Source organism: Vipera berus (assembly GCF_964194415.1).
Source record: "Vipera berus genome assembly, chromosome: 1".
In the NCBI taxonomy this organism is placed as follows: domain Eukaryota; kingdom Metazoa; phylum Chordata; class Lepidosauria; order Squamata; family Viperidae; genus Vipera; species Vipera berus.
The window spans coordinates 210,808,525-210,835,792 of NC_138202.1; the positions used below are offsets into that span (position 1 = coordinate 210,808,525).

Here is a 27,268-nt window from a genome sequence, read left to right on the forward strand (position 1 = left end):
CCCAGTCTTATATTTCATTTGCCTCCCTTAGGACTGCCGCTGCCTGGCCTCCCATGCCCCGACACATGTTGCCATTATTCTGTGGCCACATGCCGGTGCATTCCACATGGCGCATTGTGCTGCTACCCCTGCTCGCACCAAGGGGCAGCATGGCTTGTTACACTCATCATGCCAATTGTGCCGGTGCTGCTGCTTGTGGCAGGAGGCCACAGGGCTCATCACACAGATCGCGCCAGTGCTGTCACTTGCAACAGGACACCACATGGTGCATTGCTCCGATTGTGCTAGTGCTGCCACTCACGGCAGGAGGCCATACAGCACGTTGCACAGATCACGCTGGTGCCACCACTCTAAACAGGAGACTTGCACCATTGTCAATGCTCACGCAATATACCATGTGTCCTCCTGCACGAGCAGGGGTAGCGGTGCAATTGGCATGATCTGCCCCATGGCCCCTTGTTGTGACTGGTGGCAGCAGCGCAATGTGCCACATGGTGTGTGGCCGCAGAAAAACTCGGGCAATGGCACAACAGGTGTCGGAGCGTGGGAGGCCTGGTCCTAAGGTAATTGGGTGCGGGGCGCCTGGGGCAGCTCCATCCCCCCACCGCAGCCTGATTTTTACCCATGAACCTCGCCCCAAAACTAGGGCTTATTTTTGGGTTAGGGCTTATATTGGGTGCACATGTAAAAAAATCAAGCTAGGGATTATTTTTGGAATAGGTCTTATTTTCGGGGAAACGTGGCAGCCCTCTTTTCACAGTTAGAATTGTTTCCCTCTTTCAGAGAAAGATGATAGTGAAGGTCTCAAAGGTGCTTTTTCAAAAGGTATCTGGACTGTTGTTTTTTTTTCCCTTGAGGAAGAATAATACATTTCACTTCTCATCCAAGAAGCTTCATCGGTTCTGGCAGGATGAGGGAGGATGATGGATGGATCGTATAATGTTATTTATTTATTTATTTATTTATTTTTGGGACTTATATGTCGCCCTATCTCCCAAAGGACTCAGGGCGGCTTACAACAATAAAAAACAACAATACAAAAATTAAAAAAAAATGAATTAAATAACAGCCCCAAAATAAATTAACTACAGTTAAAAATTAAAACGTATTTAAAAACCCATCATCAATCCAGGTCAGCCTGATGGAAGAGAAAAGTTTTGAGGTCACGGCGAAAGGACCGGAGGTCCGGGGCCATCCGAAGCTCAAGGGGAAGCTGGTTCCAAAGGGCTGGTGCTCCCACAGAGAAGGCCCTCCCCCTGGGGGTCACCAGCCGACATTGTCTGGCCGACGGCACCCTGAGGAGGCCCTCTCTGTGTGAGCGCACTGGGCGATGGGAAGTCGTCCCCGGTAGCAGACGGTCCTGCAAGTATCCTGGGCCTAAGCCATGTAGGGCTTTAAAGGTAAGTACCAGCACCTTAAATCTCGCCCGGAAGACAACTGGTAGCCAATGCAATATAATATATAATATCAGGGATAATGGAGGTATGTAATTGGAAAATCAATTCAGACCATGAACCTTGTTTTCATGTGGGGACTTAATATCTCCTGCCAGCCACATCACCAACAATATCTAAGACATTTACCCAAACTAGAAGGCAACAAAGATAAAGTTTTCTTAAGGTCTCTAGTTGAGAAGCAGTGTCTCTCTTCCACCTAACTGCTGTGCTGCGTGATACAACTAGGCCTGTCGCTTTGCAATCAACCTTCTCTTTCAGGATGGACAGAGCAGATTGAAGACTTGTCCCCAAAAATCTAGAGGTACATAACTCTGCTCTGCTCAATGAAGAGAATCCTTAGCTAGAATTGACTTGAAGCCTCAGATTAAAAATTTTCAGTAGAGTAGACAGCAGGGCTCCCCCCCCCCGATACTGATTTCATTGCTTAACTGCCATAAAATGCTATAAAAACATTCCTTTTGATTTCAGTTTTTACAGTTCACCCTTCATCAGCACAGAAGCTCAAGAAAATCCAGCTAGGACTACTGCTGTTTCAAATTGACATCCTCCCTATATCCAGAACTTATTCTAACCCAAAGATCTGATGCTGCGCTGTGAAAAGGTGTTTGTATCATTTCTATTTTAGCCAGAAAAAAAATAAAAATCATCTTTACCTGATTCTAATTCTTTGGGGAAAAACAGGCCATTTTATTTCTATTCGCTTCGAAAGGAACATGTAACTTTTGCAACTCAGTGTGTTAATGCTTATTGTAGAACCACTTAAATCCCAATTATAACTTAAACCACCTTAAAGGGGGGAATAGGTTTATGCTTTCTGTGTGTAAATGAATATTACTGAGGGCTAATCTGCTTTTAGGAGATGTTCGGTGTTTTGTAAGATCAACTTTCAAAAGATTCTTGCTAATCTCCCCTCCTGCGGGAGTGAAGTACATTCAAGCAACCTTGCCTTTCTATGCAAAATGGCTGGCTTTCTGATTTGTAATTAATGCTTCCTGCGTTCGCTTCAGAGGGAAAGGAATTACAGAGGGTAATGTCATTAAAGTAACTGAGGCAGTTCCAAAATGACAGATAGGGTGCTGCCCCCTTTTGGCTATGTGCAGTAGACAAAAAGACACTAATAATATAGTATTGCTGGCTTGTGCCGGGTTTTCAGAAAAAGAGAGAGAAACTGTTATTTCATTAAATAGTTCTGGACAATTCCCATTTATTTCTTTATAGAGAAAATTACGGGATTTGAGATATTATAATCTGTCAAAGTTCTAAAATGAATTAATCAAGCCTGTCACTTCACACACACACACACACACACACACACACACACCAGAAATCCAAGCTAATTTAATTTGAATAGAGTTTGGTGTTTTTTTTGCCCAGGACCTTTGCTTTTTGTAGGAACCATTATGTAAATCAGTTTCAAATAAAGAGGTGCTGCCTCTTCTCTCCAGCACGAATAGAAGACTGCCCCCTCCCCAATATTTTTTTTTTCTGTTTACACCCACATTGCTGCTGTGGAATTGCTTTACAGGTTTGTTAGATGAAATTGCTCAATGCAGAAAATCAAGTCCATTTGTGTCAAATGGTTTAGTGCTGCCATTAAATTATATGTTGCATATTTCTCAATAGTATACTATTTGTTCCTCCTAGCTGAGAAATAGATACCAACAATAAGACAAAATAAAATAGGTGAACATGTTGAACATGAATACCTTAAGAGGGAATCAACAGAACTCAGACTGCTGGTGAACCATGAGAGTCCATTCTGTCAAAATGCTTGGTTTGGTTTTTGTTTTTGTATTTTTTCTCCAAGGGAGCAGGAGGAATTACTGGGGGGGGAAGGGTTGTGGCACACAAAAATAATACAAGAGGGGATTAATGCTCCAACTGGCATTGCATTATGCTCTCAGTGACATTCATTGTGCAGATTAAGCAATTGAACTGCGCACAGTGAACAAAATGTGGTTGACTTTCAGCGGAAAGGAAGAAGTGTGATGACCTTCCCCTTCCCTTCAGTCTTTAAAAGAGCATGCTGCATGGTTTAAATATTTACTCCTTATTTTAATTTTAAAAAGGCTACAAACGTGGGGTACAGATGGAACACTTAAAATAAGCCATTCATTTATTAAATAGCATTCTCTTCCTTATCGACCAGTATCCAATGATCATTGGCAGTTCCCTCCCTCCCATCCAGGACATAGCACAGAAGCGTTGCTTGAATAGGGTCCGTAAGATTGTCTGGGACACTACACATCCTCTTCACGACCTGTTTTCCTTGTTACCTTCTGGGAGGAGGCTCCGTGGTATCCATAGCAGAACATCCAGATTCAGCCATAGTTTCATCCCATACAGCATTAACCTTGGGAACTCTCACCCTTCTGTTATATATTCAAGATGGACAGTATTTAATATTTATTTGTTATGTAATGTAGGGGTGTGGGTCTATACATATGTTGTATATGGTGTGTTTAGGTGTGTGTCATGTATGTGTTTCACTTTGAGAGCAGGCAACTAAATTTCATTTTTGATATGTGCCGTTGTGCCCACAATAAAAAAAATGACAATAAAGGTTATCTTATCTTATCTCAAGTTATTGGGGAATGATTATTGAAAAATGGAAAGGCCTAGATTTTACTGGAGATGTAGAGTTTACAAATACAGTTCAAGATATGAAGTGTTTTGTAACAGAATTAGGAAGCAACTCTGTTCAGGTTTTATAAATAATAGTGTTGAAGATAAGAAAGGAGGACGAGCAAGATTCACAAATTATGGCCACAAATTTTTCATGGTACAATATTTTATTGGACTAATATCGACAACAATTCTCACATTGAAAGGCATTCACATTCCCCACAAACAGCAGTTTCTTCGGCTTGACTGTGAAGTTGCTTCTACAGGTCTACTATAAAGAGAAGACTGCAAAGGAAACTGAGGCCTTACATGGTTAAAATCAGACCACAGGGGTATGTTTAGTTGGAGACAATATAAAATCATGTTTTATCCTTTCTCTTCACTCCACCATATAAATCAGTAGCTCTGGATTCAAGCAGGAGGGCAGAGTGTAACTCATGGGGCCTGTTTTATTTTTATTTATTTTTTCATTCTCTACTTGAAACCATTAGAAGTGGCAAGTGTGACCAAATGTATCAGATCAATCAATGGAATCCAAACAGTCTTTTCCATGATATGCAACCTAATTGGTGCCACCTTTGGCTCATTACCTGGGAGGAGGAGGAGGAGGAGGAGGAGGAGGAGGAGGAGGAGGAGGAGGAGGAGGATTGCATTCCAATGTTCTGTATAGCACCAAACGTGATTGTTTTTCCAAACTTTCCCTCATATTACAGTTTTGTCCTGCTTATATGAGAAAATAAAAGGACACTATGTGTGTATATAGATCTACCCAATGTTTTCAGAAAAGTCTCTTAAAATTCATTTGCAGGAAAAAAAAAGACTTTCGAAAATCAATTTATCCACAAGACACTCATATCTAAAACTGATCATGGCCAAAGTCCTGGTCAGTCAATACTTTTCCTATTTCATTCCATTATGCATTTATTTTATGTCAGTTATAAAAGGGCATCAGATATAGAGAGGCCAAAAGTAAAGATCGAACTATATAGTGTTTTATTATTATGAGCGATTGATATTATCTGCCAGAAGGCCTACATGAGCCAGGGGTTGTTTTTTATTAAAAAAAAAAGATCTGTGATAAAGAACAGCACACACACACAAAAAGAAATTGGAGATCCCATTGTTTAGAAGGCTGTGAGCTATAGTGTATGTCAAGGGCAATCCCACTCTGGGAAGTGAGAATAATCATCTCTTGTCATCATGTTCCTGCCTTTAAATCACGTGGTAAAGGTAAAAGTAAAGGTTCCCCTGCACATGTGTGCTAGTCGTTTCCGACTCTAGGGGCCAGTGCTCATCTCCGTTTCAAAGCCGAAGAGCCAGCGCTTGTCCAAGGACGTCTCTGTGGTCATGTGGCCAGCGTGACTAGATGCCAAAGGCGCACGGAACACTGTTACCTTCCCACCGTAGTGGTCCCTATTTTTCTACTTGCATTTTTATGTGCTTTTGAACTGCTAGGTTGGCAGAAGCTGGGACGGGTAACAGGCGGTCACTCTGTTACGCGGCACCCGGGATTCGACCCGCCAAACTGCCAACCTTCTGATCGACAAGCTCAGCGTCCTAACCCACTGAGCCACCGCGTCCCTTCCTTAAATCACGTGAGAGGAAGCCAAATGGGTTGCTGAACACCCAGATGTAGGAAGGCATATAAATGACCACACAAAAAGAGGTGCCAGGCTTTGAACTATCAGGTCAGGATTCACACCTCATATGTCATCTGCTGGGACTGTCTGTATAAATGGGGCATAGTATCCTCCCCTCAGTGTGACTGCGTGGTCTCACATTAAACTGTAGATCACATTATGACCAGCTGTAACTGAGGGCATATACCCATCCAGTATTTTGTTTTTAATATAAACAATGCTGAGCCTCAGTGGTTAGATGGCCTAGCCATTGATATTTGAACATAGTTCTTGTTGACATATTTTACTGAGTTCTACTAATGTAGTTGAAATGTTAATTTATATTTCTAGTCCACGTATAATATGCTATATGCTAAATAAGTAAATAAATCATTTGAGAAATTCCAGCTTACACTAACCCAACCCCTCTTATCCTTTACTGGATAGAAAGGGAATCCAAGGTTGTTCTCTGCCCCATCTCTCAAGCCAGCCAGAATGAAACGCACAAAGGCACACATACAATTCTCCCTTTGGTGCCTTAGCACGCTTCCCAAATTATCAACTTTTGGCTACTATAACCCAAAGCTAAATGGGATCAAAAGTTGTCTATCCATAATAAAAAGTTAGTGGAGAAAAGATGCCACCAAAGTCAATCAGGAAACACAATAATTCCTACTCGGTTATAATCATGGACATGTGGTTAGTCACTTATGACCACAAATAGCACTTGTCCCATAAAGGGAGGAATAGTCTGACTAACTATTCCTGACTCACTATTGGATAGGTACACCCATATATATGGAATGAAGTCTGGCTCATCTATCCTCTGAGAAAGGGGAGATGGCAAAAGAAAGCCCCACCATAATGTTACTGAGGCCATATCTGCAGTTTTGACTTGACGATAGACATTTTGTTACCTTTAGCAAAGGAGAGAATGACATCCATCTTCATTCTGCAGATAGAAGCCATCAGGACTGATTTGGCAATTGGGCCTTGCTTGTATTCAGGCAATGAGCCAGCCTCTTCAGCTACCTTCAATGGCTTGTACAATCTCACCCCAGCATTTTCTGCCCCATAGCATCTTCCCCTTACGAGGACGGGCTGAGGAATTTAGTAAATATCTGAAGGACAAAATTGCTCAGATTCGGGCTGGTCTGGACTCTGACTGGGCAGTATCTGACGAGAGGAAAATGATGAGTTTGGCCGAGAACATTTGGGAAGAGTTTGATCCTGTGACTCTGGATGAAGTGGACAGGATCATGGGGAAATTAAGTGCTGCCACGTGTTTGTTGGACCCATGTCCCTCCTGGCTGGTCTATGCCTCTCGGGAGGTTACACAAGGCTGGATCCTAGCAGTTATCAATGCCTCACTAAGTGAAGGGTACTTCCCTGCCGCCTTGAAAGAGGCGGTGGTAAGGCTCCTCCTTAAGAAACCTTCATTGGACCCAGCTATTTTAAATAACTTCCGTCCTGTCTCCAACCTTCGCTTTCTTGTGAAGGTCGTTGAGAGTGTGGTGGCACGGCAGCTCCCTTTGGTTCTGGAGGAAACTGATTATCTGGATCCGTACCAATCGGGTTTCAGGCCCGGGTATAGCACGGAGACGGCATTGGTCGCGCTGGTGAATGATCTCTGGCGGGCCCGAGATAGGGGTTATTCCTCTGTCCTGATCCTATTAGATCTCTCAGCGGCTTTTGATACCATCGACCACGGTATCTTGCTGCGCCGTCTTGAGGGGTTGGGAGTGGGAGGCACCGTTCTGCGGTGGTTCTCCTCCTACCTCTTGGGCCATTTGCAGACGGTGTTGGCAGGGGGGCAGAGGTCAACCCCAAAGCCCCTTAGTTGTGGGGTGCCTCAGGGGTCGGTACTCTTGCCTCTCCTTTTCAACATCTATATGAAGCCGCTGGGAGAGGTCATCCGTGGCTTTGGGGTGAGGTATCATCAATATGCTGATGATACCCAGCTTTTCATCTCCACCCCGAACCAACCCAGTGATGCCCTCGATGTGATGTCCCATTGCCTGGAAGCGGTACAGATTTGGATGGGAAAGAACAGGCTCCGGCTCAACCCAGCCAAGACTGAGTGACTTTACGTACCGGCATCTCGTTTAGTCCAAGAGGTTCCATCTTTGGTTATAGGAGGAGAGATGTTACCTCCCGTTGATGGAGCACGCAATCTAGGCATCCTCCTGGATTCACGACTCAGTTTTGAAGATCATATTGGAGTCGTGGCTAGGGGGGCATTTGCCCAGATTCGCCTGGTACGCCAGTTGCGCCCCTTTCTGGACCGAGATGCCCTACGCACAGTCACCCATGCACTCGTTACCTCCTGTATAGATTACTGCAATGCTCTCTACATGGGGCTGCCCTTAAAGACCACCCGGAGGCTTCAGCTGGTGCAGAGTGCGGCTGCACGGGTAGTGATGGGAGCACCCCGATACTCCCATATTACACCCCTCCTGCGTGAGCTGCATTGGTTACCGGTTGCCCTCTGGGTGAGATTTAAGTTGCTGGTACTTACCTTTAAAGCTTAGGCCCGGGATACTTGCAGGACCATCTGCTGCCAGGAACGACTTCCCATCGCCCAGTACGCTCACACAGAGAAGGCCTCCTCAGGGTACCGTCGGCTAGACAATGTCGGCTGGCGACCCCCAGGGGGAGGGCCTTCTCTGTGGGAGCGCCAGCCCTCTGGAACCAGCTCCCCCCTGAGCTTCGGATGGCCCAAGATCTCCAGTCCTTTTGCCGCGGCCTCAAAACACTCCTTTTCCACCTGGCTGACCTGGACTGACAGGGATTTTAATTATGTTTTTAATTTTTTAACTCTAATTTTTAATTTATTTTAATTTTAATTTTAATTTATTGTACAGAGGCCTTTAATTTTAATTTTATCTTAACTTCTGTATTTATTGTATGTTATTGTTGTTAGCCGCCCTGAGTCCTTTGGGAGATAGGGCGGCATATAAGTCCCAATAATAAATAAATAAATAAATAAATAAATAAATAAATAAATAAATAAATAAATAAATAAATAAATAATAAATAAATAAATCTTCCGCTCAAGACGGCAGCCTCACTTGATTTAACAGTATGGCCAATTGGCTGCTGTTCTCTTAAGAAAGAGTGTTCTCAAAATGTTGAGCTTTTCAAGGTGAGACTATCTACTATTTAGAGACCATGTTTGCAAGGGTTTGCATCTGAGACTGTAATATCCTTTGTATCAGTTCTTCTGCAAGTACATAATTGACCTGTCAGCCCACTCTGCAATAATAACTGTGATAGACAGGAAATATATTAAGAAGGACCTTTAGTGTCAGAGATGCTTTTAGATCCTTTGCTGTCCTTCAACTTGCTTTCTTTTTAATTAGGACTCAAGCATTTGCAGATTGTAATGAATTGTCATATTATTATCATCATCAATACATTTTTCTCTTCTCAAAGATTAATTAGGCAGCAATGCAAAAGACAACTGTGGGGTCCTTGAGGAGATTAGAGTTTAAAATAAGAATGTCATTTATACTTAGAGAAATAATGTTTGTGAACATCCACTTATTAAATATAAGAATTGTCTGAAATATCATAGAAGATGGCAGAAAAAGAAATTTCTGGAGGAAGTGTTATAATTGGAATCAGACAGAAGTATATACTCAATAAATTATTTATGTCCATTACCATTATGAACTATAATCTATTATAGTAGTGTAGTGAGAGTTAATGTATAGACATTTTTATCTTTCCAGTCTAAAGAAAGAATGACTGGTACAACATCACCCATTGGTTTCTTTGTCTAAAAGAAGACTAGAAACTTGATCTTTCCACTTCTAGTCCAGCACCTTAACCATTACATTACAGTGAGTTTTAGTGTGCATGTATACATTCATGTATGTGTAAAACTATATATCACAGAGTAATAGATCCAGTTTATAACTACATACACACTGTAAATCCTGGAACCCAGAAAAACACAAAATGTCAACAACGTAGCATAGATAGCACCTCTAAATCTCAAAACATGACAAAATAAAATGTTTCTTACGAATGAAGGCAAAAATGTTCCTTCTATCTGGTTATCCTCTGGACATATAGATTTCAGCTTCCAAAAGTTCCTGGCTATAATTGTTGAAAATTCTTGGTGCTAAACACCCCATATCTGAAGGACTACAGTAATAGTGAAAACGGTAATCTGTCTGTTTAAAAAAGCAATAAATTCCTTAAACGGCTCCAATAGAAGAGAATATATGCAGTTCAGTCTTGAACTATGGAGTCCTCGATGTTCTCTGAGCTTGATTGTTTGCTTGCAGATGTTTCATTATCAGATTAGATAACACCTTCAGTGCATAACAGATTATGCCATTTTAGATAACCTATGGCATCTTTTCACACAGAGGTGTGCTATCTGAGATGCCAGGCCAATATCAGTGAATCATTATCACCAACCAAAATGGACATATCTGCCAAGGCCATTTGCTTGTTATACATTTGCTTGTTCCTTGCAGTTTCCTACTTGTCTTCCACTTGTCCAGCACTTATTGAAATCAAAATTATTTTGTTAGCCATGATGAAAGTCACAACAGCTACCACTAGTTACATCTTAGAAGGATTGTGTGTGGATTTAACTCAGGATCCTTAAATGTTGCAGAATCATTATGATGCCTTCTCCTTCCTTTCCACCACTTAATCAATGCATCAATGCTATCATATTAGACATTTTCTGTCTTCTACACAACAATCCAATTTGTGGATATAGGGATTTAGGAAGCAAAACAAGATGAGAAGTTGGGCAACAGATGGCCTTTCTTCTGCTTCCACACTGCATAGTTAACACAATCCATTTATCTGAGAAAACGCTCTGAATCTGGAAAATCAGAACATAAGAGATAATAATTTATCTTCATAGCTATCAATAATAACTGAAGACTTTATCAGTCTGGTAAATGAAGAATGTGAGTGCCTTAAAAATGATGTTTAACAAAAATCATAAACATTTCAAACTAAATATTTTGTGATACTGGCAATCTCTGCATCACATTGCTATATTAAACATGAATTCATCTTCCACACAGTATTTTTCATGGCAGCTAGAAACTTTCTTTGTTCTTTAAGTATTTGTTTTATTGAATAAATTGAGTTCCATTTATTGCAAATAAAATAAATAACTCAGTTTCAGGTTATTTTGTTCAGTGATAGGTCTATTTATAATTCAGCAGTAGTAAACATTTAAATAAATCTCATCCACTAAAGCAGTGAGTATGAATGTGACAGTTATGATAAAAAGTACATCAGACTGAATGATCAACAATGTGCTTTAATGCCCCCATTGTATGTGTCTCTGTGTATTTCTCTTGGGTAAAATATTTGGAGACTTTATAATCCCTCTAAAAAGGTTTTTCTTATTTTTCCCCCAATCTATTTAGTTGGCAAATTAAGTTAGAAAATTACCAGCTGTTAAATTTAGCATATTAGAGGCAAAAATTCTACTTTCCCATGATTTTTCTCATTAGATGCCAACAAACCAGGTGATATTGTGAAATAATACTTTATAAGAGTCAGTATCTGAAGCAAGATAAGGGGAATAAGTTTATTAATGGATTGCATCAATTATGTATCCTTACTTTGGTCAAATTTAAAGTGTATTGCTGGGAAACAGGTTTCCATTTGGAAGAGCCATGAAGCAAAGATATCCATTAACTTTTCTTCTTTTTGCCTTTGCTATTAAATTCCCAGCTAATACAATACATTCAGATAATAGAATTCATGGTATTAAAATTAAATTTAAGAGCAGATCAGATTTTTTCCCCCAAATAATGTAGTACCCTCATTTATAAATGAATGGGACTTAATAATAAACCTCGTGCAGTTTGTCTTGTTTTGCCTATGGCTGCCTTGTTTTGGGGCTCACCTTGAAATAAATTTACTAACAAATATTCCACAAGTCTGGTGATCAATTCATGGTAAACCTTGAAGCAGCCAAGCAGCTTCCCATCATAGCATTATTTCTTTATTGTTCCATTAGAAGAAGAGCTGAAATATAGGCAGACGTATGGCTAAAAAAAAAAGGCATTCTGAAGCATGAAGGAAAATCAATAAAATTACCATACAGTAGGTACTTTTGGGCTATGTATTATGTTCTATATCTAATTTTTGTTCTCCTTCATTTAATTATTTTCAATTAACATTAAGGAGTAAAACAGGAAAGGGAAAGGGAAAGCCTTCCCTTTTCTGGAGAGAGTATAAATGGTATAGCTAATCATTTTCAACAGTTTTGATAAAATAGCATTGACATTTTCAGCCTCTTTAAAATTATGCAAATCACTGAGTCATGAAGCACTGGAGTCCTCTTCTCAAATAGAACACTGCTGTTTAAAATGGTGTTGTGTGTGTCAAGTAGACTAAGGTGTGGGAACTTCGATTAGAATATTCCTCTCTTCCACCCCCATCTTTTCTGCAGCACAAATCTGTGTGCCATCTGGTCACCCATGGTCCTTATTATAATTCAAAATAACATGCATTCAAGTTCCTCAAGATATGGCTGCATTTTGATTTGTGGGAGATAAAGGAAAATGTGATTCGTATGGCCTTCCCTTCATTCAAAGCCATCTCATTTTAAGCCAATTGTAGTGTTTTGAGAACTTAACTCTCTCTACAACTCACAATTATGTTTAGTTTTTAAATTTTATATGCAGTTCCTGAGCTTCTAGAATTTGTGATTGGGTCAGTGATGGAATGCCCCAGGCTTTTGGTACTGGGAAATTATAACTCCATTCTCAGGGAACAGGTTCCAGATAAACTCAAGAGTTCATGGTCCTGATCTTCTCCCTGTAGAGCAGGGCTCCCCAACCCCTGGGTCCGTGGACCAGTACCAGGCTATGGCATGCCAGCAACTGATCTGCACAAACAAGCAAAGCCCCATCCACAGGATGCAAGCCACACACAAAACCATGCACACTCTGGTCCACAGGAAAAGCTCTCTCCATGTACTTTACTTTTTACTTTACTTTTTACTTTGCTTTTATTAAATTTGTATACCGCCCTTCTCCCGAAGGACTCAGGGCGGTTAACAGGGCATATATAAATAACGATACAAAAATTAAAAAGGAATTAAACAAATGCCCAATTAAAAATTACAATAGCAACAAAAGACCCATTAAAAAAACCTAACGTTCCCCATCAGGCCAGACCAGATAATTCAAATAAGTGGGTCTTCAGACCGCGCCGGAAGGAGCGAAGGTCCGGTGCCATCCGGAGCTCAACCGGCAGTTGGTTCCATAGCGCCGGAGCGCCCACAGAGAAGGCCCTCCCCCTGGGGGCCACCAGTCGACATTCCCTGACCGGAGGCACCCTGAGGAGGCCCTCTCTGTGGGCACGCACAGGGCGGAGGGGAGTTGACGCCGGCAGCAGGTGGTCCTCGAGGTACCCCGGACCCATGCCATGTAAGGACTTAAAGATCATAACCAAAACCTTGAACCTCACCCGGAAGACAACTGGTAACCAATGTAGCTTGCGGAGCAAAGGTGTAACATGGGAGTACCGGGAAACTCCCAAGACAACTCTCGCGGCCGCATTCTGTACCAGTTGGAGCCTCCGAGTGGTCTTCAAGGGAAGCCCCATGTAAAGAGCATTGCAGTAGTCCAGGCGAGAGGTCACGAGCGCATGAGTGACCGTACACAAGGCATCTCGGTCCAGATAGGGCCGCAACTGGCGCACCAGGCGAACCTGGGCGAAAGCCCCCCTAGTCACGGCCACTATATGGTCTTCCAGAGTAAGCCATGAATCTAGGAGGACTCCCAAGTTGCGAGCCCTATCGACGGGGAGTAAGGACTCACCCCCCATAAGAAGAGATGGAATATTTTGAATGTCCCGGGATGCCGGAATGCACAGCCACTCAGTCTTGTCAGGGTTGAGCTGAAGTCTGTTCCTCCCCATCCAGGCCCGCACCGCCTCCAGGAAACGGGACATCACATCGAGGGCATCACTGGGGTGGTTTGGGGTCGAAATGAAAAGTTGGGTATCATCAGCATACTGATGATACCCAACTCCAAAACCACGAATGATCTCACCCAGCGGTTTCATGTAGATGTTGAACAGGAGAGGCGAGAGGAACGACCCCTCCACCAGGGGTCCCTGGTGCCCAAAAGGTTGGGGACCTCTGCTGTAGAGCTCATGCCAATACATACATATAGTCCCATGCTTGACCTGGCCTTCACACTAGAGCAGTTATGACCTCATCTGAACATGAAGCTTTTTACTACAACAATTACTTTCTAATCAATCTTTTTTGATCTGCCAGATCTCTGCAGGACTGTCGAACAGATTAATATGATCTAGCTAAGGGCATGTAATTGACCCAATAGGCTTTTGGACCAGTCTCTGGAACACAGAGAAGGAGGGAGCATGGAAAAAGATTGCCCAAATAACTTTCCTTTCTTATGAATCCAAGGAAACTTCCCAATTAGAGAGGAGCTACAGGACATGGAGCATAGCTGACTCAGGAATTCTGGGAGTTGAAGTCCATGAGTCATCAAAGAGCCGAGGTTGCCTACCCCTGGTCTAGACTCTTAGAGAAAAACAATGAGTGCATCCAGATGTTCAGGAGCAGAGATTGGTGCTAAAAGCAATGAAGCTTTCTTATTTCTCCAGTGGTTCTAAAGCTACTTGTTCCCTTTTGGGAAAAGATAAGAGTGAAAAACCATCCACTATAAGAGTTTCACAAATGTCTTTGCAGATAAAATTGCTTCATTGTTTTCCAATTTTAACTCTGCAAAGACCTACACGCAAATAATGCATTTAGATTTGTGGAAAGATGTTCTGTAACTTTGTACTATGTAGAGGCTGTGTCACCTCCTTTTTCTTTAGGAATTCAATGCAGTACAGTTTAACTAGGATGTTTGCCCAGAGGGCAAATGAGAGAGGGCAAACAGATCAACAGTCTAAAAATGATGGATGTGATAATCTAATCCTTTGAAATGTGTTACATACATTTGAGCTTTGCCTTATTCATACCATTTTGACATTTACACACCCAACCATTGATACCCAAATAGCTGCATTTGCATAACCATTAGGAGCTGTGAGGGCACAGTGGTTAGAATGCAGTACTGCAGGCAAACTTTGCCCATAGCCTAGAGTTCAATCCTGACTGGCTCAAGGTTGACTCAGCCTTTTATCCTTCTGAGCTCAGTAAAATGAGGACCCAGATTGTTGGGGGTGGGGGGAGCAATATGCTGACACTGTAAACATATCAGACAGTGCTGTAAAGCACTATGGACCCGAAGTGTTATTGCTATTATCTTATGTAACACATAAGAGCTAAAGTAGGACAATGAAGCATGCATGGTGATCTCAAGCCCTATTTCCCCAATTTATGTCTTCCCCTTCGCCTTCCTTCCATTCAACTAAGACATGGGTGTCAAACTCGATAGCGTCACGTGATGTATCTTGACGTAGCGTGATGTTTTTTGCCTTTGCGGAGCTGGGGTGTGCGTGGCCTTTGTGTGACACATCCATCCCATGGGCTGCCAGTTTGACACCCCTGAACTAAGAGGTCTGAAGGGGAAATATAATAGTATTCACTTATATGTGGCAACAATTATCCAGATGAACCTAATAACATAAGAAATTATGTTTGTATTAAGCAAGCAAACCAGTTCAACTCAGCTTTATACCTTCCAGCTAAAAACACTGTCAAGCCCCTGAACAGCCATGCACAACTAGGGGAAGCAAGATTTGGATGGTGTTTTATTAATCATGCTTAATGCAAAGAAAAAAGGGGCTAAGTATACAGAATTTTAAGTGCTTAACTAGCGAAACTCCCATCATTTTATAGTGAATTCAGTAAGGTGGAGTATCTGAGACGCTTGAAATTCTCTCTCCTGTATTGCTTATTTTATTTATTAATTAAATTTATAGAGCTGCCCTTCTTACCTAAGGTGACTCTTGAAAGGCTAATGGCACTTTTATCAATTATCTTTTCTTTGTTTTTCATATTTTGAAATACTCCACTTTCTTTTCCAACTTCTGAGAATGATCTTACAGTACTTGAAAGAGGAGGGTAAGTGGAAATAGGAATAGGCACAACCAAAAATATCATCTCATCCTCTGACATATTTAATCCTGATGTTAGATAAGATTAATTCCTATAGTTTGACATGGTTTGGAAAGAGCTTAGTAGAAACAACTTAGTATTTTACTTCCCTTCTTTCCAAGAGTTTTGAAAGTGAGCTAGACAAACTCAAAATCATCTCATATGCATCCAGTACTTTTGCTTGCTTTGCTTCACACATACAGTAGACTTTTGTTTTAGCCACCTTTGTTAGGATACTCACCAGTTAATACTAGGTAGTAAGAACTAAGGAGCTAATAGGAAAAAAAGAGAAGAAGGTGACGACAGAGAATGAGGTGGCTGGATGGAGTCACTGAAGCAGTAGGCATGAGCGTAAATGGACTCCAGCAGATGGTAGAGGACAGGAAGGCCTGGAGGAACGTTGTCCATGGGGTCACAATGGGTCGGACACGACTTCGCAGCTAACAACAACAAAGGAAAAAAATACGCTACGCAGCATTTGAGGGTTTTCTCAGAGCTTTGCAATTCCTCTTAGAAAATTTGATCCCTGCCACAGGGAAAAGATAGGTTATACGAGTCTCCAGAAGGCTCATAAAACATGATTATTGAAATTATCTTGGAGGAGGAAAGCTTGCTAAGCCATTAAAAAAAACCTGTTAAAGCTAACCGTAAAGTTTAGTATATTTGGTGGGTGCAGTCACGAGGCCTTTGTATCATGCAAACTTAGCTACAGTTTATGGATAAGTCGTTTTGCAGTTTTAGAAGAGATCATCAGCAAAGAACTGAAAGAATGGAAGGCATCTCAAAGTCTCTGCACGTGAGGGTTACAGATATAAAGTGGCAGATTGATTGTCTCATAGCAATTCCTGTTTCCTGTCTCCACTTGCTTATTTTGTAGATAAGGTAAATATTAGCCTCTGGAACTATCTGTCCAAGGAGACTTGGGTAATACTGCCCCCCCCCCCCGCCAGCATCTCACCCCTTGTAGAAATGGAGTATGTAAGCACAATCATGGATTGGGGCAAAATATAAAGACTTTTTGCTATTTCTGCTTGAAAAAAAAGTACTGGAGTGACAGGGTGATCAGATGCTGTTTTGTGCTAAGTACAGCTGTCACCCAATTAAAGAATTTTAGCTGATTAAGTAGATGCCTCTTTAATCACAATTAATTTTGATTAACTTTGCATAGGGGAGAGAGCTTTTTCAAAATGTTGGAACAGTAAAGGAAGAGTTTAGTCCATTGCACTGGCCGCGTAGTCCACTTCTGCTTTTACTTTTCTCTTGTGCCAAGAGCTCTTCTTGGGAGGCAAATAGATCTGGAGTTCAAAGGTGAGAATATGGACTCAGACCCACATTGACTGTTTCAGCTCCCTAGCGGGCAGGGAAACAAAAAAGGTATTTTAAGCATCTGATGGACTGAAGACATACTTTACAAAAAGTAAAATTTACTTGACATTTCCCTAAATGAGAAGACATGGCTGGTCAGTTCCTGCCCTTTACCTCAGGTAAGATGAAGTTACTCAGCTGCAGAATATATGTACTATGTCTTTATTAGAGTTATATCCCTCTGTTGTTTTATACTAGTATCTCAGTACTAGCAGTCCCAAACTTGATCTTCAGCTCATAAATGAGCAATTGCAAAATTGCTCTATTGACTCCAGATGTAATGACCCCAGTTTAAGAACCACTGGACCAGAGGACAAGAGTCCTAGCCTCAGAAAACTTCCATTTGTCAGAAGGAATGTGTTTAGTCCCTGACAGATAGGAATTGACAGATACACTGTAGAATCAAGTCAACCTGTTTATAATGTATTTTAGCTAGTTAAAGTTAAGTCACTTTATTTGTTTAAATATTAGCCAGATGACTATGCTATTGTATATCATGCACACATTCCTTGTGATGCTATGTCAGAGACATAAAAAGACAAGAATTTCTAAAGCAGAAAAGTTTCATTGATGGCCGTAAGATCAATACATCCTGTGGCAACCTCCCAGATTTTATGGGATTGACTTAATTTTTAGAAATAACATAATAGAAAAAGGACACCACAATATGGAGAATCAGTGACAATGCTGCCTTAAAAGAAAAAGCATCTTTTAATACATTCCAGATGGATTTATCTAGCAGGGGGGAAAAAAATCTCATGGAGAGAAACACTGAAGTTAGGAGCCTAACTCCTAGGGGAGTTAGGGCTGGTGCTTGTTTTTTTAAAAAAGAGAGCTTTATATAGGAAATGTTTTTCCCCATATATTTTATTGATTTTTTAAAAAAAAAAACATAAATCACTCAATAGTGTGTTTGCTGGGTTTACATTTGTAAAGAAAAATCTTTAACAATTGGTTTCTATAATCCGTAATCCACATAGTACATTTAGTTGATTTCCCCTTTTCCCCAAAACGTCTTCCTTACAAACCTTGAATTAGTACAGTTCTTATTATTTTGATAAATAACAGTTACATATATGATTTTTCCCAATATTCCTAGAAATAATGATCACATCAATATAATATTTCTTTTCTATCTAATCATTCTCATTGCCTCATTTTATATCCTGTTACAGTCCTTATTTAGATTTGTTTCTCCCATAAAGCTCAAAGTATTCTTGCTGGTTAAGATTTTCTCAACAGTTAATTACATTTAAACATTTAAATCCATTTTTACCATATAAACCATCTCGACACTTTTACATTTCTTAAAGAATAGGTAAAAATAGTAATCAAAAGGAAAAGAGAGCAAGAGTAAAGAAACATAAAAAGTAAAATGCTACTTAAAATATATATTCCTCCTAAGCTAATATATATTCATTCCCAAAATTTCTTATTCTTTTTAACCATAATTAAAATATATATTTAATCTTTAAACATTCCATTTAATGTGTCTAGTAATCTAATCCTTTAACTCTTATTCAAAACATTTTTTTTCTTTTTTATACATTATAATTTTCAAACACATTTAATTATCTAAAACATTTCCTTCGTCTAAGCCATTTCAACAATATTATATTACTTATATCAAGAAATAAAATAAAAAGGGGGAAAAAGCATACAGTATTATTTAAGGAATGCATCCCTCTTAGAATGATATATGTATTCAGAATCTTTTCTATTTCTTTAACCATATTCAAACATATGTTTCTTTTTTATATATTTTCTCTGGTAGATCCCATCATCTATTTTCTTAATTTTCACTTTAATCTTTTTCCTTTGACCAGTATCTTTCTTGATCAATGTGTTTTGCTGAACCAAAAAGTTTTTCCATATATTTATGATTGTTGCTGTAGGTATAAACAGTATATCCAATAAAGTGTCTTTATATGAGGCTTTTGCCTTTCCATGTTTCTTGAAGATCTTTTTCTTTGCTTCTCTTATCACTTCCTTTCTCTCTGATGCTTTCAACATCTCTACATTTCATTTTATCCAAACTGTTTCTTTGTCCTCAGATTTATTTTGTAGTCCTAAGGGATGAGTTGTTTTTTCCATTTCTTGTAAATTTTTCCCCACTAGGACTAAATCATGTTTTCTTGCTCTGTTGTTGTTTCCTGGAAGTTTTTTTTGTTCTAGAGTTAACTTAGAAATAGTTTGATTTATATTTTCAAATTTATTTTGGATTTCTTTGTGATTTGAACTCAGTGTTATTTGAATTAGTTGCAGTATACTATATATCTCCTCCTGAGAGGTATTTATGTTTTCTTTGTGTGTACTATCTACATGTCTCTGATCCATGATGGACAAAAGTTGAAGTTTTCCTTCTTATCTGCAAATAGCTTTAGAGACCCAGTTAAATAGATATTTGTAATCCAAAGTGTTCAAAAAAGATTTTTTTTCTAAAGTTTATAATTCTCTCTTTGTCTGCAACCCAGATTGTTGTCTTTTTCTGTCACAGCTGTTCTTTGTTATAAAAACTTTGAAGGTCACAAACACAGATTAGCTTTTCCCAGGTTTTGGCAAATTCTCTATGGAAATCATAACTGTCATAATCTTCTTCCACCACTAGGTGTCAGCATCTATTTAGTTTTCAATATGAACAATGGTCTTTAAAGTGAGAGTCTTAACCATTCATCAATTTTAAACTTGTCCATAGTTAAATTTTAGCCTTCAAGTTTATAAATTTATTTCACTACCATATATTTTGATCCTCCATGGAAATTTTAATTTGCCACTTCCGTTAGTATAAGGGTGGGGTGGAAGTCCCCCTCCTTCACTTTCGGAGGTATTTTGCTTCTTTGGATCTTTTCCAGGAAATTAAGTGTAGAATAGAAAAGGGAAAATCAGATTGCTCACCCAGTTCCAAGCATGCTGTTTACTGTTTTGCTGGTTAGTTCTTTTGGACTTCAGTTGCAAGTAGCTTGGGCTGATTAGTGAAATGCAGCCTTTCTTCTGTTAGGTTAGAAGGCTTTCCCCAAGATGAATGGAATGACCACTGTCATTCCAGAGTTGCCAGGGCACCCTTCTTTCTTTGCTACCTCTCTGGGGTGGCTTGGACCCATTAGGGTCTCCAGGCAGGATGAAAATTAGCCGTGGGGGTGCAGCAGTCTGCAAGCCCACTACCAGTCGTTACTGCACAGGACCGGAAGTCTCCCCTTTGTATAGAAATGTTTAAAGGTGATAGGAAATCCTGTGTTACTTAGATCCATTGATAGCTAGGACCTAGTAATGTGTTTTGCTCCATTATAGTATGAATAGAAAATGAGGCAGGTTTAAGTCCTAAACTCCATAAAAGAAAGAGAGTTCAACTTAAAGAGGAGAAAAGGGATGACAATCCTGAGAATATCAGGCTAAACAGTAGTGACTTGCTACACAAAGACACACAGTTCAGTAGCATTGTAACTTTGAGATGTAGATTTCATTTCCCAGAAATCCCCAGCCACTGATTGGGGAATTCTGGGAGTTCAAAACCACACCTCTTAAAGTAGCTGAGGTTGATAAACACTGCTGTAATGCTCCAAAGAACACGGCACAACATATTAATTTAAGTCTGTGAGGTTTTCTTCAATATTGAGTTGTAGTATTAGCCACTCATACTACAACTCAGAAAACTGTACTGCCATGAAAATTGCTAGTCTTATTGCTGATGCCTCTCTTACTAGTTTTGCCTCTGTTCCCAGTCATTCTAAGTCTCCTGACTTCTTTCCAAGGTAACAAGTGGCAGAGTATAATTGTTTTCACATATTTTCAGGCTACCCATGAAAAGATTAGGAGAAATTTCAACATTAACACTGGAGCATTAAGGATGACTCAAGTTTTTTTTTCCTCACTCATGAGCTGTAGATTAGATAGACATCATGGAGACACAACAGGAGAAAAAAACGATATTGCAGGATATGTTTGCGCCATGGATAGGTGAAAGTAGGAATATGTTTCCATAACCAGTAGGTTATGTTTGGCTAGGGAAGGTTCAAATTATAGAGGCCAGATTTAGAAGAATTGAGTTGTAAATGTGTTCAATTTATTTGGGAGTAGGAGAAGTGCACTGTCTTACAATAATTACTGCAAAACTGGCAATTATTCCTCTAAAGCAGAGATCTCCAACCTTTTGGGCACCAGGGATCAGTTCCGTGGAGAGAGGTTTTTCTGTGGACCAGAGGGGGTGTGGTTTGTGTGCTGCCTGCATCCCGTGGATGGGGCTTTGCTTGTTTGTGCAGACCGGTTGCTGGCATGCTGCGGCCCGGTATTGGTTCACAGACTGACAATTGGGGACCCCTGCTCTAAAGCACTGACAGTTTTCTTATTTTTTTTTTATCATGTTCTGGAAAACAATATAACCTCCAAAATTAAGGAATTTACATAAATTTAAGTATATCAGAAACTTATTAATGTTATCCAATATATATTTTACAAATGTTTGATGTAGTAAAATTCTGATTTGATATCGAGTGAGTTATCTAAATGCTTCTTAGCAGAAGAAATAAAACAAACCTTCCATTCTATTTTATTTTCAATCAAACTTTACAAAAATTCAATACATAAGCTAAAGTATGAAAGCTAAAATTATCTATAAGTTTCCAATCCTTCCTGTTCTGAGCTGGTCTTAAGGAGTTAAAGGTGATCAAAGAAAATATATATGTGAATATTCAGTGTTATTGTTGGTATTAATATTATTATTTAGATTTAATAAAGCTGCCCACTCCTGTTTGAACTTTGGTATTATTTTGCAATACCATGTATACCTTAATAGAAGCTCTTTTTCTAAAAAAACATAATGTTTTTATTCACATGATGTGTGAGGAGAGGCAGCACTGGGATAGATTCAGATTGAAATGCATGAAACAGCTGATGACAGCCCTTTCAGCTCCCCAAAATATTGAATCAAAGCCAGTGGTCTATCAAATGGTACTCTGCAAACCATGAAGCAGAAGAAAGTGGAGATAGCTTCTTTGAACAAAATTTTCATGGAATATTCCTATCCAGTGGTTTTTTTGTTTTTTTTTTGTAAAAAAAAAGGTGCCGGAACTCACACATGTTATACAACCCACCTTGCCTACCCTACAAGGTTCCATCCAAAAAAGGTGCCGGAACTCCGTTCTGAGCGTTCTATGAGAAAAAAAAGCCCTGTGAATCCTATCGATTCCTCGTGACAATTTATCCCTTTTGGTGGGATTTCCCTAATCTGAGCCTGCATCTGAAAAGGGAGGGTGCTTTATTTTGTGCTGGCTCTTTCTGCCTACCTGCTTTTAAGATAGTGATGTGGTCAAGGTCTTCAATTATCTATCAAATTGTTTCAATTGTCCTGAATACTTCCTTGAGTAGAAAGATGAGATGTACGGTAAGTTTAATAAATGGTTTAAATAATTTGTAGTGATTAAAAAAAAGCAAAAGTAGTTGGAGCCAATTCCATGTTGTGTGTCCAGATTTGGACACCATATTATAAGAAAGATTCAAAGAAAACTGAAAGACAGATGTATTCATCTGACTAGGAGATTGGAAATGAAATCCTACAAAGACATGTTGATACAAATGTGTTAGCACTCTCAAGTATAGAAGAGTGCCCGACAGAAAAAAGGCCATAAACTTTTATCTTATGGTCTCAGAGTGCCAGAAGATAAAAATAATCTTAAATTATAGGAAGGCAGATTCAGGTTGAATGTTAAGAAACCCTTGCTCATGGTAAGGTCAAACAAATGGCTGATAACAATTAGTTTGAAGTCATGCTTTTAATTGTATTTATTCATCCTTCATGATCACCTGACAAATAAACTCTAATAGAAGATGAAAAGGAGAGTGAGTTTGATCTAGTGGTGAAGGCACCAGGCTAGAAAGTGGGAGACTGGGAGTTCTAGTCCCGCCTTAGCCATGAAAGCTGACTGGGGGCCAGTCACTTTCTCTCAGCCCAACTCACCTCAGATAAAAAAAAAAGAATGAAGAAGGTGTGTTAGATATGTCCCCACCTTGAATTAAAAAAAAGAGTATCTTTGAAGCAAGAAACAAAGTTTAAATAAATAAATAATAAAGTAATAAATAAAATGCATGTTAATTTTCTTATGTTGCCCCTTTTTTAAAAAAAATCATATATTCATAATACTGAAAGAGTATTATGAATGACTACATGCAGAAGTAAAATGGACAAACGGTAGGCTGAGTATCATCAGGTTACACTTAATATAGTTTTTCCAAGCCAAACCACTGGCACGAAGGGATTTTCAGTCATCCAGATCTAATGTCCAAACACATAAAAAGTATCTGTTTCTCTGTCCCCGTCATCTCAACTTCAGATGGTCAGATCGCATATAAACCAAATATGTTCAGATATGTGAACAACCAGTTCTCTGTATGGGTGCCACTTCCAGAAGTCCATTCTGGGCCTGGGCAACAAAAAATTAGCTACCGGTTCTGTCAAAGTAGTGCGAACTGGCTGAATCCCACCACTGATATAAACTATGCCAACTGCTGAAAGACATGCTGTGTCTTGCTTTTCAATATCACTTTTAGGGACTCTGACAAATAAAGGCTATTTGCTTCCTTCCTTTGCTGTGTACTGAAATCCTTTCCCCTGGTGACCTTATTTATTTCAACCATTTTTCATTTCAGACTGAGCCTGCCTAGGCTGTGATTGAAACTTGAACATTAATCAAATTTAAAAAGGAAAAAAAAAACCTAAGGCAGGAAAAATAAAATTAAATAAATGCTTTATCAGGTTACTTCAGTTCTCTTTAGCTTCTTTTTTTTTTGTAATTCCTCACCCCCTTTTCTCTCTCTCAGGTACATATGGCAAAATTGGATTAAAAAACAAAAAAACCACCACTCCTTGAGTGTTTTCGTATCCAGCTGTATTCCATTCCGGCAGTGTTAACTTCAGTTCATCTGGGATTGTATATTATTTATTTTTTTATAAAGACTCAGTGGGATCCTGATTGAAAAGCTTAGGTGAAAAATGTCAGGACAAATATTGAAGCAAAAAGTGTTTATCCCATGAGCTATAAGTCTGGGATCTGCTTAACGACTTTTTTCACCTCCCTTTTTTTTCCCTCTGACTCCAAGCTGTCACCTGAATAAATTGATTTAAAAGAAGGGGGAAGAAGGGAAAATACAATCTCTATTCCATTAACATGTCACCACACAGAACAGTGAAGTGTAGAATTGTTTTCTTCAAATAAAGAGCACAAAGGTGGATTTGATTCTCAGCTGAGCTTTCCAGCACATGTGCTTGATTACTCATTTGGTTCCAAAGTATGTGAACAACTGCAAAAAATAAAAATTAAGTCTGCTTAAAATTTAGTTAGTTAGAAAGGAGGGTGCTTCATTGCTTGACGTTACACTTGATTTCAAGTGGGACCTAAATGTCTCTGGGTTAATGCTGTTTAGCAATTGACTGTGCCACCAAATGTCTAAAGATATCTTTATTCACTCAAAGGATACTGAGCTTGCCATGAAGATTGGGATAGAAGTGCTTGCTCTATGTAGAATTCCATGTATACATTGGAATTCTGACTGTCCAAAGGCTCTAAAAACATCCCCAATGTAATATGTGCCTTGAACTGATTTATATCAAGGATATGTTTTTGTTGAGCCTATGTGATACAGAAATGATTAAGAATATAAAGAGGGAGATGGCATTAAGACTGCATCAGACAGGGATCCTTTATCTCCCATTGTATCTGCTTAGTCAATTTGACTTGACATCATTGGTGCACTCTGGGTTCATTCAATTAAACAATGTCATCTATAGGGATTCGAGTTACCAGATATCTAAACAGGCAAAGGATGACATGGACAATTGGAAAGGAAGACAAATGAGGGAAATGGAGAACACACATCAGCTGTTTAATATTTGTACTTATATTCATCGGAGAAGAAATTACGAGTGAATAAACAAGCACACAACTAGGATTACATACCTGAGAAGAATGAGCTAATGCTGGCTGTTTACCTAATTGGGTTAGGAGACAAAAGCCTTCAGTGCATAACTGGTCAAAATCTTGTCAAATTCAGGCAGCAAGGCAAGAGAGCCAGAGATGGCTAATCAGCTAAATCATGGGTGTCAAACTTGATCATGTCACATGACCTATTGTGATGTATCATAATGGTTTTTTTTGCCTTTGCTGAGCCAGGGTGGGTGTGGCCGTGGGCCACCAGTTTGACCCCCCTGAGCTAAGTAAAGTTACAGACCAAAGCTTGGGGTCAGTACTTATTAGGGCAGACATGTCAAACACAAGGCCCGGGGGCAAGATCCAGCCTGTGAAGTGGTTTCATGCGGCCCGCGAAGCCATCCTGGAAACAGTGAGGGAACGGCCCACACTGCCTTGGCCCTGGCCCTGGCCCAGAGACCCTCCTCCTGCCAGAGACCATCAGATCTGGCCATGCCCACCCAGCAGGCCATACACACTTTAGCCACGCCCACTCAGCAGGCCATGCCCACCCAGGCCACACCCACCCAGCCCCCTGAGGGCAACCGCAATGCTGATGCTGCCCTCAATGAAATTGAGTTTGACACCCCTGTATTAGGGTAACACTGTGATGCAGTGAAAAGTTTCTTAGGGAGAGGTATTTTGTTAAATATTCAAAAAGCCATCCAATATTCAATTTTAATGGCATGCTTCTCAAAGGAAGGACATGTAGGCTATGTTCTCATTTTGCCAGATGTTTAGTAATCCTAATCATGACCTTGGAAGTGTGTCTTCTCTGTTGCTGCTTCTGCTTTCTGGAATGAGAATCCCTTAAGACCAGATGGCCTCCCTCTTGATGGTGTTTCAAAGGTCCTTGAAGACCTGAGTGAACCCCCAGCCTTGTTTTTTTCCCCATTCCTGTCCAATTCCTGTCCTTTTTGCCATCTTTTGCTCTTTACTTTTGTTTCTTATTGTATTTTTTAAACATTGTGATTTGGAAACCATCCAGAAATGTTGGGAGTCAAATAGCATGCAAATATAATAATTAAACATATAAACAACTCGATCTCTCGGCTGAGGATCAGGGGGAGAAAAACTCGGATTTAGCCTTCAAAGGAACATAGTCTTTAGAAATTGTACATTAATGTATCTATGCATTTAATGATTTAATGTATGCCTTTCTCTCCTTCAGGAGCAAAAAGCAGCATGGATACCGTTTCCTCCTTCAATTTTTGTTTCCCCAAAACCATCCTTTCAGGTAATATCGGGTCAAGAGAAAATAATTGGCCCAGAACTAAATGTGGAAGCTTCAGTCACCAAGTAGGACCTCAGATTAATATCACAGATGATTCATGTCCAGTTGTATCAATCCCGAGCAGTGGCTTGTCAACTGAAGAATTTCCTTTTTTTTAGTTGGGTATTGAAACTGAATGGGGTGCAATCACTCAGAGGTTAAAGACATTGAGCCTGTCAGCTGGAGAACTGACAGTCTGGGTTTGATACCCAAGCTCACACAACAGGGTGACCATCCCATTACTTGCTCAAGCTCCTGCCTAACTAGCAGTTCAAAAGTGTGCAAATGCGAGCAGATAAATACCACTTTGGTGGGATCAGCAGCAGCGCAATCAGTGCAATGGTCCTCAAGGCCTGCAGCTGGAGGAAGAGGATGAGATGGATAGAGGAAGTGTGGAAAATTTTCCTGGGCTGCAGCCACACCTAGACCTACAAGGAATGGTGCCCAGCCCACAGCATCTGGAGGGTCCTCCGGCAATCCTCTTCCCCCCAGCTCAACAGGAAATGCCTCCATCCACAACACAGCCCTCAAGCAGCCTGGATCTAGATCCTATGAAAACCCGAAGAAGCCTGGCATCAGCTTGGTCGCACATTCCTTGACCCAGGCAGCTTGGAGCCGGGGCACCTTGGGGCCTCTGCCAGTCAGCAGGGCAGCCTAGGCAAGATTGGTATTGCCAAAGCCAGCCTGGTGCCTAGCAAAACAGGTGAAGTTGTCAGAGGAGGAAGGCGAGCAGAAGCCCCAGCAACAAGAAGGGCCCAAATCCTGCAGGACTGATTCTCTAGCTTGATCCTCCAGCCTCCACCGGCCAAAGGCACCAAGAAGCCCAAAGTGAACTGCAGGAAGGTGATGGCATGCTGAGCATAATGGTGACGGCTGTGGTAGCTACAAGGAACTTGTAG

At 40.2% G+C, this 27,268-nt stretch overlaps 1 pseudogene across 1 annotated transcript; it reads left to right on the plus strand.

Annotated features, from left to right (window-relative positions):
* Positions 1–521: 521 nt before the first annotated feature.
* Positions 522–27,268, plus strand: LOC308677871 (annotated as a pseudogene). The gene is made up of 2 exons: positions 522–563; positions 26,690–27,268. The product of its transcript is annotated as an uncharacterized misc_RNA (transcript).